The sequence below is a fragment of the Vombatus ursinus genome, unplaced genomic scaffold (genome assembly GCF_900497805.2).
Source record: "Vombatus ursinus unplaced genomic scaffold, bare-nosed wombat genome assembly UNPS02014779.1, whole genome shotgun sequence".
NCBI classification, from domain to species: Eukaryota; Metazoa; Chordata; class Mammalia; order Diprotodontia; family Vombatidae; genus Vombatus; species Vombatus ursinus.
The window spans coordinates 12,458,326-12,470,932 of record NW_020954557.1 but is presented as its reverse complement, the minus strand read 5'-3'; the positions used below and the strand labels follow the sequence as shown (position 1 = coordinate 12,470,932).

General features: G+C 36.3%; 1 protein-coding gene and 1 pseudogene across 2 annotated transcripts in view; both read left to right on the top strand.

The window, feature by feature from the left end:
• The window catches only part of PLCL1 (phospholipase C like 1 (inactive)), a 419,773-nt gene that overhangs the window by 251,419 nt on the left and 155,747 nt on the right, over positions 1-12,607 (top strand). The window lies entirely within an intron of this gene.
• Positions 9,091-10,935, top strand: LOC114045779 (annotated as a pseudogene).

Below are 12,607 nucleotides of genomic sequence, written 5' to 3'. Positions count from 1 at the left end.
TTCTTTCTTTCTTTCTCTCTCTCTCTTCCTCCCCTAAACTGCCAAAGCCTTATTGCCTTTCTTTGGCCAATTATATTCTGAATTATATTATACCTGTCTGTGTCCCTTTCTTATGATGCCTATTGGATATTAAACCTTTAGAATGCAAGGACTATGCATTATTAACTTTTTATTCAGTACAGTGCTTGGCATAGAGTGATTCACACAAAACACAATAAATAGCTGTTTAATAGAATTGATTTTTTTTTTTAGCAGTTTAAGCTACTTTAGAAGCTTTAATTAGCTCAGGTGATATGGACATCTTGTACACACAGCTACTTCTCCGGAATACCTTCCCAAAAGGAGTAACCCTTTTCAGGAAATTTCTGGTAGCATTTGTAAATATCATTTTAATGTCAGCTCCCAGGATAGGGTAAACATAATGTAATAAAATAAAAATCATGTGACTTTTTAAAAGCATGTACCAGAGATTCTTCTTTCTTTAAGAAGCAAGAGTTGCCACTCAATACCCTAGAAAAACCTTTGTATTTTTAATGCTGCATCTTTTTTTTTTTGGCTAGAAAATGGGATTAAGTGACTTTCCCAGGGTCACACAGCTAGTAAGTATTATGTGTCTGAGGCCAGATTTGAACTCAGGTCCTCCTGAATCCAGGGCAGGTGCTCTATCCTCTGTGCCACCTAGCTGCCCCTAATGCCACATCTTTCACTAGTAATTTTTTAGAGCTTGTTATTACATTAGAAATCCTTGGTGATTGTTCTACCATTTGGGACGGGGGAAGGGAGGTTGGTGATCAAGGAGGAAGAAGGAAAATATTTCAGTAGGAAGACATATAAGACTATAGGAACATAGATCATGTATCCAGAACTGGAAGTGACCTTAAAGACCATTTAGTCCCCCCCACCCCACCTTTTGTTGACACATGAGAAAAACAAAACCCAGGGAGGTTAAATGACAGTTTGAAACAGAGGTAGGATTTGAACTCAGGACTTCTTACTCTGGTTCAGTGTTCTTTCTGCTATATCATTGCTGTCTTTTCAGTGATCCATTTGAAAGATGATTTAGATCATTGGCTCTCATGTACTAAATTTATGGACAATATTTTCACAGTAGCAACTAGGACTTTTTTCATTTTATGGAGATCATTGGGTTCAGTACTCTGATCGTACATCTGTTATCTTTCAGTCTTGCTACATGAGTACCCTGTCTCTATTTCTGATCATACATTTCCTAGTTGGTATCATTTATTCTATTTCTTGCACATGAGTCATCATTGTAATACACTTTAGTCTACTGACTCCCACCATGCATCCCTCTTTTGTTTGCCCTGTATGGATTTACTTGTTTTATCCTTGGTGTGGTCCAGTGTCTTTCTTTACCTTTGTCTTCTTAAATGCCATTTCAACTTTCTTATATTGAGCATTAGGGACTGAAGTGTTAGAGTGTATTGGTTGTGGTTCCCTGTTTGCTAATGACAATAAATCATCATAAAAACATCGATAAATTAGAGCCATTTTCTGTCTATTCTAGTTTTCCTGCTAACTTGCCAACTTTATCTCTGAATGCTCTTGAGATGTCACAGCTTATTTGAGTCTCATATCAAATTTTCTGTAGCCTTATTTTCACTATTAATATTTTTATTCTATGGAATCTGCAATCCCATATCATCTTTTAAAAATCAGTTTGGATTCTAAATCAGTGGTGGCCCTTGATTATCAGGCCTGTGCTTGGCAAGGAAATTGTGTTTTTCAGGACTTTTTTTGGCCTCCTCATTGTGGCAGATAATCAAGGTCAATATCATTGCCTTTTTCCATTTTCCATTTTTCAACATTGATAGATTATTTGTTGAATGATCCATTATTAAGACATTATAATTGTTGGCAGCATCTTCTCATCTTTCTTCCATATGCAATTTTGATATTTATTTTGGCCTTGGCTCTACCTAATCAATTGTCTGGCTATAGACAATCAACTAATCCTGATATGACTCATGTCAATAACCAAATGTTTCTTGGCTACTTACTAAGATATGGTCCATTTAATTTTTGTAGGTGACTATGTGATGTTATTTGGTATTCATTCTGTTGAGGGCCTTCTGATTTTCTCCTGGGAGGTCATGTCCATACTGGGTAGGCATGAGGTACCTGAGTAGTCTACAAACAGCTAATTTTTAGCCTCTTTCATTCCTCAAATCTCAGATGTTTTGTTCAATATATATTTTTTGTCATTCTTTCTTTTACCTACCTTTGTAGTGAAGTCATTGAATATCAAAATACAAGGTGTAGCACAAGATTAAAGATTAAAGTTAAGCTTAGCTAACTTTTAAACTTCTGTTGTTCTGTAGTTTGGTCACGTCTGACTCTTCCTGACCCTGTGTACCCTGTTGTCCGTGGGGTTTTCTTGGCAAAGATATTGGAATGGTCTGCCATTTCCTTTTCCAGTGGATTAAGGTAAACAGAGGTTAAGTGACATTCCCAGGGTCACACAGCTAGTAAGAGTCTGTGGTCATATTTGAACTCAGGACTTTCTGATACCAGGCCTAGTGCTCTAACCACTGAGTAACCTACCTGCCTCCTAGGCAAACAAGGTTAAGTGTCTTGCCCTAGGTCACACAGCCAATAAGCATGGGAGACTGGACATAAACTCAGGTCTTCCTGACTCCAGGCCCAGGGCTCTATCCACTGAGGCATCTAGCTGACCTTTTTAAACTTTACTAGGGGCAGCTAGGTGGTACAGTAGCAGAGAGCTGAGCCTAGAGTCAGGAAGATTTATCTTCCTGAGTTCAAATTTTGCCTCAGATACTTACTAACTGTGTGACCCTGGGCAAATCACTTAATTCTATGTGCCTTATTTTCCTCAACTGTACACTGAGCTGGAGAAGGAAATGGCAAATCACTCTAGTATCTTTGCTAAGAAAACCCCAAAAGAGGTCATGAAGAGTCAGACAAAACTGAAACGAATAAACAAGAGCAAGTTTAAAACTGCATTCAGGCTTTGGGGACACCTGGTATATGCTGTTTTGGTCTGGAGAATCTGATCAAGTTCTTTGCTCTCTCTGTCTGTCTCTTCATTTCCTCTTGCATGGTTGTTGATAAGCACAAGCAAAGTGACCATCTGGATGATAATTATACCAACATCTGGTATAGAGGATGAACAAGTATACCATAAATTGATGCGTCTTATTGCCTTTGGGTGCAAGATAAAATTACCTTTGCCATTTCTCTTATTTGCTTCTACAACATGAACATGTGAATAATTTTTCTTACTTAGCTGCATCATCCTCTCATTTTCTACTTACTTTTATGATGAAAACATTAATATTGTTATGATTCTATTTTTCCAATGTTATATCAACACTCTAGTCATTGGACAAAGAAAGCATATTTGTAATATTAGCAACTAAGTTAAAGTTTGTGGATGGTCTGAAAACTATGATTCCTAGAACCCTAATACTCCTGTTGCTATCATTCTACTACTGTCAATATAGGCACAGAAGAAGGTTGACTGTGACTGAAGGGTCTTTTTTGAGTTTTCTTTGTTTTGTGGGTTGTCATGACCAAAGAATTCAGCACTGAATGATCTATTTGATGATGAGTCTGTCCACATTTAGCTGTCTTGGTCCGTGGACAGCAAGTTTAATCTGTACCTGGCACCTTACTAGAAACCTTTATAGCAAACGTTCTTAATTGAGTCTATGAACTTGTATTTTAAAAATATTTTGATAATTGTATTCACCATATCATTGATTTTCTTTGTGATCCTATGTATTTTATTTCGCTTATTTAAGAAGTCCATAGGTTTTTACTTGACTGTCAAATGTTTCCAAGACACAACAAAGGATAAATTTTACGGTATGATGGATAGACCCTGCCAGAATGCATACTCTACTGGCATAGACTTGGAGAGACCTCAAAGTCTTTTCCACCCCACAGAGAGGGATTAGAAAAGAAATTTACAGAGTGCTCTGTACTTATAATAGACAAACAATAAATAAACAAACTTACAAAATAAACAAACAAGAAAAAATGTTCCTTTAGGTGATGGCAGTGTGTAGAAAGCTGGACCTTGGAATCAGGAAGGCAAATTCAAATCTTACCCCAGACACTATCAAGTCACTTAACCTCTGTCTGCTTCATCTGAAAAATGGGGATAGTTATAGCATCTGCCTCCCAGGATTATGTGTAGTACTGTGTGCCTAAAATATGACAGATTTTGTAATCATTTTGCTCACAGAGAGACTAAGATGTGCAAGGGCAACAGACAACTTTTTTAAAAGCTTCTTCTTAACTTGGTCAGTAAGGGTTTTAGGGAATTGTTTGGCTTGCATAAGAAGCTCACAATTTTTAATCTTCTTAGGGGAGTTCTGAGGTCGAGGTCTCTTAATCCAGATTGTCATCTCCTTAAAATAACTAACTCCACCATAGTCTTCATTTCCTTGCAGAGGGCGGCTTTGTGGGTTGAGGCTTAGAATGAAAAGTAACCTATGCAGCCTGACTGACAGCTTCAGGTCTGAATGCTGATTGCGCCTGCTGCCTTTTCAAAAGCTGGTAGATAATAGGGCTTACTTTTTTTTTTTCTCTTCACACCTCCTGCCCCTAGAGGGACATCAGGAGTAAAGAGAAAGAAATCGTTGTTGTTTTCTAGCCTTCTAGGAGAGATATTTTAACAAGAGGGAAGAGAACTAGGGATTATCTGAAAGGCCTTGTCAGAGTGTCTGAATAGTCAGTGAGTCCCACGTTTTGGTCAATAAACATTTATTTAGCATCTTCTCTGCTCAAGATGTTGTTCTAGGAGCTCAGAGTATAACAACCTCCACCCAAAAAGTTTACATTCTAGGGAGTGAGGTTAGGGAGTGTGATATGACAGGTATGTGGATAGATATTAATACAAGAAGGGATTGATGGGGAAAAATGAGATCTAGACAAAGTTCTTTAAGAAGATGTGCTCTAGTTAGGTGATTTATCCAATTTCTGACCAGCTAGTCAACCATCTGTTAAGAATCTGCCATGTAAGAGTTGATATCCATTCCAACTTTGTTGCTATCTACTCTATTACCTTCAACAAATAAATGTCAGACAAAAATGACAGGGTAGTATAATTGGAATGCTTTTCAGGAAACCTGGGTTATAGTCCTGGCTCTGTTAGTCATTAGCTTTGAAACCTTGGGCAAGTCTGAGGCATAGCTTCCTCACCTGTGAGATGAGGGGGTTCAACAAAAATTCGGTCAATATTTACTAAGCACTTACTTTGTGCAAGGGGAATACAAAAGACAAAAGCAAAAAACCCAAACCAAAACAGAAACACAAAAAGAACCCAAAACAGTCCCTGCTCTTGAGGAGCTTGAATTTTACTGGGGTAACAGTATAAACAGATAAGCAACAGAGGATAATTTGAGGAGGGAGAAGGAGAAATGACACCTAGGGGGCATCATGAAAGGGTGTCCCTGGACACTTCATTTTAGACATGGAATCAGTTTGCTTTCCTAGCTTCTCAATGACTCTACCCTGACCAAAAGACCAGGTATTTAATCTCTGTTCTGTACTGTTTGTTGTGGGACACAGACTGGTCTTTACTCTTCCTCCTGCCAGTCCCTCGGATTCAACACCTCTTTTTCCGACTTCCTCTGTCTTATAGTTTCTGATAAAGATGTGCATTCATGGAATACTGCATATGTCTTACCACTGTCTGATTGAAAGCCAAGCTTCAACAAATGAGAAGTTGCCTGGCTGTCTCCATGTTCAGTCTTTTGCTTCTGACTTTCCTGCACTCTGCTAGCCCCCTGTGAACTCTATAGTCCAAAAGCAGATCTTTGAGATTTTGATTTAATCCCTTAACTCCTGGGTTCCCAATTCAATCCATGACAGGGATGATATGTAGTAGAGTCAGAGGGGCCTCTCCCATCAGTAGAATGTAAACTTCTTGAAGGCAGGATTCTTTCTTTTTTTGTCATTTTGAAATGTAGCCCCTAGTTTAGTGCTTTGCACATTACACATTAATTAATAATGAATAATTAATGCTTAATGCTTAACCTGATGAATTGAACTAAAGGATCAAATAAGACAAAGCTATTTATTATTTATATTTTTTTGTCTTAATCTTTTTGGTGGGAGAAATCCTTGGGCAAAATAGAGCTTACAGCTTATATTCAAAAGACATCGATGTACTATTTATTCAGTACAGAAGCAATTTAAACTATATCTAGACTAGGTACACAGTAGTGATAGTAATCTAAGTTGGAAATGAATCTCATCTCATTTTGGACAGGCTGCCTAAACACAAAAGAAAAAAGCTACTAATCTGCCAATTCTTCCAATGCCTGCTTTAGTGAAAGTTTACCATGGTGATGAGGCTTTGTCCATAGGCTGCACTCCATCTTTGCAAATAAACTCTTTTTGGACACAAAGACTTAGATTTGCCACTGTGTTGTTCTACTCGTGTTGACTGTACATAATGACGTCTTGTGGATAGTGTTCACTCCCTATAATACACATTTTTTTCATGTCCTCAAAAAAGAATAGAGTTAAAGACTAAACCTGTATTTTCATTGATATAGAAAAGTCCCAGGTTAGGAAATATCCTTACTAATGACTTGCCCAGAGTCACACAGCCAGAGGTGAGACTTGAACCCTGGTCTTCCTAGCTTCAAAGTTGACTCTCAATACATTTTGCCTCTCATAAGAAAGAATATTTTATTAAAATAGCAGCTGGCTTATTACATGATTTCCTAGATTGTTATTATTTAAAAGCTTTTCTTTTCTCTCTTTATATAGTTCTTTATATAAAGAAACTTGCCATCAGTTGAAAAACAATCCTGCCAAACTCCATTCTAGATTAATTTATAGAATATCAATATATGATGATATTGATTATTGAGTGTAGCATATTGAATTGATGTAATTAATTTATTATCCCATCTTAATACAAGAGGATGTGCTCTTTCTCTCTCTCCATAGAGATATATCACTCTATCTCTATGTCTATCTCTATAACACTCTATCTCATAGGGACTTTATGAAGTTTTTTTTTATCCTCCATCATACTTTATAACTTAAAAAGTTTGGTGTCTAGACCAACATTATTGTTATATCTTGATAGAATTCATTAGAGAATTTGTTGTTCAGTCATTTTTCATTTGCATCTGACTCTGTGATCCCATTTGGGATTTTCTTGGCAAAGATACTAGAATGGTTTGCCATTTCTCTCTCCATCTCATTTTACAGATGAGGAAACTGAGGCAAACAGAGTAAAGTGACATGATCAGGGTCCCACAGCTAGTAAGTGTTTGAGGCCAGAGTTGAACTCATGATGATGAATCTTCCTGAGTCTAGGCCCAGTACTATATCCACTGCACCTCCTAGCTGCCCATTAGAGAATTACATTCATTTGAAGATTATTACCAGTAGCTCTTACCAACTGTGGCAAGACGAAGCTTTCTTATTGTATATTCACTTCAAGAGTATTACTTAATATATTTTTATTGATGGCTAATAGGACCGAATGTGCTAATTATGTTTAGAGATTGTTGTTGTTGTTTGTCCTTAGTTTCCAAAGAGGACCAATGATATCATAGAGTGATGTCTTGACTCACAAGTGAATTTGATTTAAGTGAGGCAGAGTTGTACAAAGTTGTCAAGTTGGGTGGGATGGTTAATGCTTTGGAAAGAAGGGCTATGTACATTTAGTGGTGAAAGTGATATCACAAGATGCTTGAATCTATGCTTTTAGTCAGTAAGCAGAAATATCAATAAGACCTTTAGCATAAAGTTTAAGTGACTTGACCAGGGTGACACAGCTAGCAAGTATCAAAGATGGAATTTTAACCCAGGTCTTCATGACTCCAATCCTAGCCTTATATCTTCCAAGACTCACTGCCTCTACTCAACTAACTTAAACATGTAAAATGTGGAGAAAACTAACTTTACACAAATATGGTAGAAAAGAGGATCTAAAACTCAATGAGTGAGTGGCATAGTTCTATTTTTAACACACAACTTATGCCATTGGCTAAGTCCTCAAAGGACTACTATGTCCAAATTGTATTTCCTCATTTTAAAAAGTTGGTAGAAAAATTGAAGATGATTCAGAAAAAAGTAATAAAAATGATCAAAGAGAAAAATGGGGTTAATTTAACCTGGGAAAAAGAGAAGGCTTATGGATGACTTAAGTTTATAGTTACTACAAATTACAGCATTGGCTGTGTCCAAAAGATATGTCTTATTCTGCACCTTGAGTCCATTACTTCTCTTGAGTCAGGAGGTAGGTAACATGTTTCATTATTGATGCTCTGGAATCATGGATGATCTTTGAGTTGCTCATAGAGCAATGTTGTTGTTGTTGTATAAATTGTTCTCCTGGTTCTGCTCACTTCAGTTCTTACAATTGTTCTCAAGATTCTCCTAGTATTCCTTAACTATGTATATTTGCCACAAGGATTTCATTTGTCTTTTTTTTTTCCTCCAAAGGAGGGAAAGAAAATAGATTTTTGTCAATTAAAAAAACAAATAAAAAACCCTCTAATTCAGAGGATACTACGGAAGATTGAGTGGTGTATTCTGCATGTCTCTGGAGGATCCAGTGAATAGAAATTGGTTTAAATTGTAGCAAGAAAGGAGTTTTGGTTAGATATAAGGGAGAACATCTTGACTGTAAGGTTGGAACGGGCCACTAGGGAGGTTGTGGAATCTCCATCCTTAGAAATCACTAAAAATAGTGCTAACGGCCATCTGCCTCCATCAGAGATCTGGACCACACTGCCTCTGTCAGTCTTTTCCAGCTTCATGATTCTGTGACTCTATGAGCACCAGTCAGTGGAGTTAAGCTTTGATATGAATTATTGCTTTGTTATAGAATCAGGCAGACAGTCTTCTTAGTGTTACTCCTTTCTTTGAAAATGAACTACACCAGTCACCTGGTCACTTCCCTTCTGGGGTTTGGTCACTGGCTTGTATATGATGCTCTAGAGCTTCAGACACTGTCAGGAACCACTGACTCCCAAATATCAGAGCCCCTTTTAGTCTCCAGGAAGTGACCCTCCTGGGGTCTTACCCAGGTAGAGCCCACTAGGTGACAATCAAAGGAGTTAATCTTTGATTCAATTTGTCTATATAGCTAAGCTTATTGTAAATAAAGACAATGTGGATGAAATATGCAGATGTGTTGAATTTTTAGGCATGCATAACATGGAAGAATCTTGTTTTTAGTTCCTCAGATCAACATTTTTGAACTACATAGCAGACCAGCAAGAATACTTAACAAAAATTTTCTTTATATCATGTTGTTAGAAAGCCAACATTAAAATTTCACCATTGAGTCATGGGGATCTAGAAGTAGATGAAGTAGAAGAGCTTCTAGAAAATGAAGATATTCAAACCCCTCTCTTTAAACTCCATAGATGTAAAGCAAATGTAAAGACACTACCTCCTCTCCAAGACAATGCCAATTCAACATGTGAACTGCTGTTCTTAGAAAATGATGGTGTTCTTGGTTTGCCATCTTTAGGCCTAAAGTATAGGAAATTCCAAGAAGCTCTTGAAACAGATAGAGTTTGTGTTGTAGAATCCAGTGTTAAAGATATTCAAACATCAATGTTTATTCCTATTCAGCCAAATGAATTATCTGAAAATGAAGACTTGGAAACCCAAGATTGTACAGATGAATAGATGATTTTAAAACATGAAGACAGTCAAATAGAAGTAGATGATGAGTAAGAAGCAAAAAAATTCATTTCAAGGTTCCCTGGCAAAAACAGAGATGACAGTTTCCCCACCAGATCTTCCTATAATACCACATGAATTTTATTGCCTTTTTCTCTTGTACATATATGAACAATAGGTGATTTGAATCTTACAGGTGTGAAAAATGTAACTGCTAGCTGAAGACCCTTTGACTGGCACAAATTTGAGAGCAGATAAAGCAATCGTTGAAAATCAAGCTCTGCCTTTGAAATCTGTTTCAGGTCATAGAGATGACAGCCCCACATCAACAAATGATCAAAGTAGCATGGAAAGCAAAGTGGCAGAGAACCTAGCAAAACATTTCTGGAGTGACCTTTGCAACAGGTGCTAATTGTCAAATTCACTAGTTACTCACCATAGCAAAAATTTGTCCAGAGCATGTTATTTTCATCAAAAAGGTCAGAGTGTCCCTGGATGAGAGACAGAATCAGTATTTTTACTACATTGAATTCTGTCAGCTCCCCACTCGTAAATGTTCTTAGCACTGAAGAATGTATTAATGATTTGGAAATTGGAAGTGATGCTTTTGTTCCAGAACCATAGCAAGACCCTTGCCCATATGCATGTGTGATTAGCTTGGGAGATGATCCAGAAATAGATACAGAAGGGTGCAGTGAATCTTACTCAGCCAGAGAACAAATGTGAGGTTTAACTGCCATTCAGTGCGCAAAGAATCATTTTACTTTCTTGAAATGGTTTTCAATCTTTGTTGAAAATGCATAAGTTGACTCCAGAAAAACTGGATTGTATACATGATATTTGAAAACAAAGTAAAAATAGAATTTCTGCACAATGTTGTAGAAAAAGAAGACTTGACTGTACACAAAATCTTGAGTTAAGAAATTGAGAAGTTGAGGAGGAGAGTTTACTAAGGGAAAGAATATTTTGTCAACACTGGGTGAGATATGACAAAACCTAACTGAATTTTGCCAGCAGGTCTTCAAAGAATCAACTTTAAGTCATGAACAAAGCCAGATACTTACAAAATACTCTGCCGCAGGTTGCCCACATACATTGTTAATTTCTGAAAAAGAAAAATTTACTCCTGACACTGAACTTATGCCACCATTATGTATGGGTTTACCTCATGGCCTTTTGAATGTTCCATTGGCCAGAGAACAAAGTTCCCCTTATCCATGTGCAAGAGAAATAAATGATTCAATCCAGGACCAGCTACAAGACTCATATCAGAACTATCCATGAACTTCACCTTTGCTTATGGGTCAGTGTTATCAGAGTGATAGTATTACAGATTTCTGTCATTTGACAGGTAAATGCATTGCTGATAATTAAAGCTATGTTTTATTTCCTTCATATCATTTACTTTTGTAATCAAGTTTTGTGTGTGTGTGTATGTTAAGATGAAGCTCTAATATAGGTTCATTACATTAGTTTCTACTGTTTGTTGTTAAGTATATTTCTGTTAAGCTAGTGTCATTATCCCTGTGACCTTCATTAGAAAGCCAGAGATAAGTTTTATTGGAAAGTATTTTGGCTTGGATGTAATAATCACATTAGAGAATAGGACAAACCTTTTAAAAATCAGGAAAGAAGACAGTGGTTTTAACTTGTTAAAATTAATATTCTGCTGTATTTAAAGTAAAACTTGGAGTGAAAGTCCAGCATAGCTTGAGGAAGTTGAGCACTTTTTTTTCTTTTGGCTGTTAGTGATCCTTAAAGTTTAAAAAATCAGATTTCAAGTTATCAGCAAGCATTTATTAAATGCCTACTATGTTCCAAGCACTGTGCTAAATGCTTGGATATGCTAGGGAAGGGAAAGATAGTCTATTGGGGAAGACAACATTCAAACAACTATGTACAAATAAGTTATATACAGGATAAAATTTGGATAATCTTGGAGGGAACGCACTAGCACTGAGGGGTAGTGGGAAAAGCTTCTTGGAGAAGGTAGGATTTTAGCTGAGACTAAGCCAAGGAACCTAAGAAGAGGAGCTCAGAAACGAATTCCAAACATGAGATAGCTAGTGAAAATCCATAGTGTTGGGAGTGTCTTATGTGAGGAATAATAGGAAGAAGGCCAGTATCACTGGATCAAAGATGATGTGGAAGGAGAGTAAGTACCATTTCTAATTTTTCGCCACATATATATATATATATGTATGTATATATATATCTTAAAAATAAATATGTATATATTTATCTTAAAAAATAACTTTCCCATTCTATTAATGAATAGATGAATGACTATTTTAGGGAAAACTTGGCAGATGAAAGATAAGGTCTTCCCAAATTTAGGAAGTTAGGAAGTACTTTTCCATGAATTAAATGTGAAATTTTATTAAGTAAATTTCTGCTATGTAAATAATGTAGAAGAGCTGAATAATCAAGTAAAATGTTTAATTTATTAAGAACCAACTTAAAAGTCTTTTGGGGCATGTTACATGATGCCACTCCTGAATTTCATTTTAAAGTTTGAGGTTTAAAGTTTTCTCCTGAATTAAGATATTAAATTTGTTTTTCACTTTCATTGATGAAGAAAACTAAAAGAAGGGAAGCTGCAAGAATTCACCAGATATTTGATAGTAAACAAGTATTTATTAAGCAACATGCTTTTCTTATATGTTGGGACATACTTGTTAAAAAGTACTAGTCACTAAAGCATTAAAATATGAGTAGTATGGAAACAATTAAATTTTCAGTCTGTCTGAATAGGGATATATCTACTCACATAGTGCAAAGACACAAGCAATCACCTTAGCCTGAATGGTTTTGTAAAGTTTTATTTTTTTAATTTGATGTATTACATGGCATTTTATTACACTGCATTTTATTATTTTTTTTGACATGATAAGGAATGACTTTATTATTAACAACTTCTTACATTTATATAAAAATCTATAGTTTACAAAGTACT